Raw genomic sequence first — 1,523 nt, forward strand, 5'->3', positions numbered from 1 at the left:
GAAGGGGTTTTAAAATCTAGAGCTACAAATTTCTCCCCAAGTTACCCTTTCTCTCTTTCTATTATTTGTCTTGCTTTTTTTACTAATATTTTATTATTTTGGTTTCTTTGTTATTTTTTTTTCTCCATTTTTAAATGCTCTTTTTCTTTTTTCTATTATTTCATTACATTTCTCCATTCCACCAGGTTTATTTATCTTGTTGTTCTTTTTCAAATTTAAACATTTAAATTTATTGTTCTTTTAAAAGATTTACTATTTCGTTTAAAAAAATTTATGTTTTTTTTTTCCTCATTCTTTTAAATTTGTTCCTCCTTCTTCTTATACTCTCTCTCTCTTTTTGGGAATGGTTTTTTTTTATGGAAGATGGGCCTTCCAGGTTCGGCCTTTTTCTATTTCTAAATAACTTAAAACCAACTTTTGTTTTTTTTTGCGATTTTTGGGGCAAATTCTTGTTGTTTTGCCTGTGGTGTTAATAAAAATTTTATTTTTAAATTTTTTTTTTCTATTTACTTTCCCCGTCCCCTTTTTTGTTGTTTTTATATTTTGTTTTTGGGTAAACCCCAACAATGGATGGGGGTTAAAATCGCCTAGATTATTTTTGGATCTTTATTTTTTTTGATAATTTCTAATTCTTCTGTTTTTTTGGTTTTTTACTGGGGGTTTTAATCAAAAGATTATTTAGCCATCGTTTTTTAATTTATCTTTTTTCCCCTTGTTTTTTTTGTCTATTAATATTTGTATTTAAATTTAGTTTTAAAATTTCATCTCGTTTTTAAAAAAAAGCTGGCCCCCCCTATTTGATCCCTCCTGTCGTTCCTTTTTACTTGTAGTTTTGGACGGGGAAATTTTCCTTTTGTTTAACCATGTTTCACAATCCTATTAATTCTGGTTGTACTTTTTTTATTAAATAATTTAATTCTATGTTTTTTTTTTTTTCTGATCTTGTATTCCACAAGATTTTTTATTCATTTAAAAATCTGTTAAATTTTTAAATTTGGTTATATTCTTAAATGACATCTGTGGATTTCTGAAAGATTATCGAGTTCATATTGGGGATTTTTGTGTTGTTATACTGACCCTTCCTTTACTGTTTGTTCCGAGAAACCTTCTTTTTTTTGGTTTTCATTCGAGTATTTATTTCTTTAATTGGGGTTGTATGACCCTGTACTGAGAATCAATTGGGGTGAGGTTTTGTGATATAGTTTTATTTTTTTTTTTCCCCCCAATCTTCTTTGTTTGTGTATTTTGTTTTTTTCTGTGTTGTCTGTCTTTTTGTTTGTTGTTTTTTGTTTTGTTTTTTTTTTTTTTTCTTGTGGGTTTCTTTGTTCAAGGTTAGCCCTGAATTTTTTAATTTTTGGGGATATGTTGTTGGTGTAGTCTGTTTTGTTTTTTTTGGGGTTTTGTTTTTTTTTTTTTTGATTTTGTTGTACCCCGTTTATTTACTGGTGTTGTTAGGTGGTATCTTTACAAAATTCCTTTTTTTATTGGGGTTTTGTTTTTGGAAATGTACTTTATTTCTAGTT

This window comes from Penaeus monodon, chromosome 23, assembly GCF_015228065.2.
Source record: "Penaeus monodon isolate SGIC_2016 chromosome 23, NSTDA_Pmon_1, whole genome shotgun sequence".
NCBI classification, from domain to species: Eukaryota; Metazoa; Arthropoda; class Malacostraca; order Decapoda; family Penaeidae; genus Penaeus; species Penaeus monodon.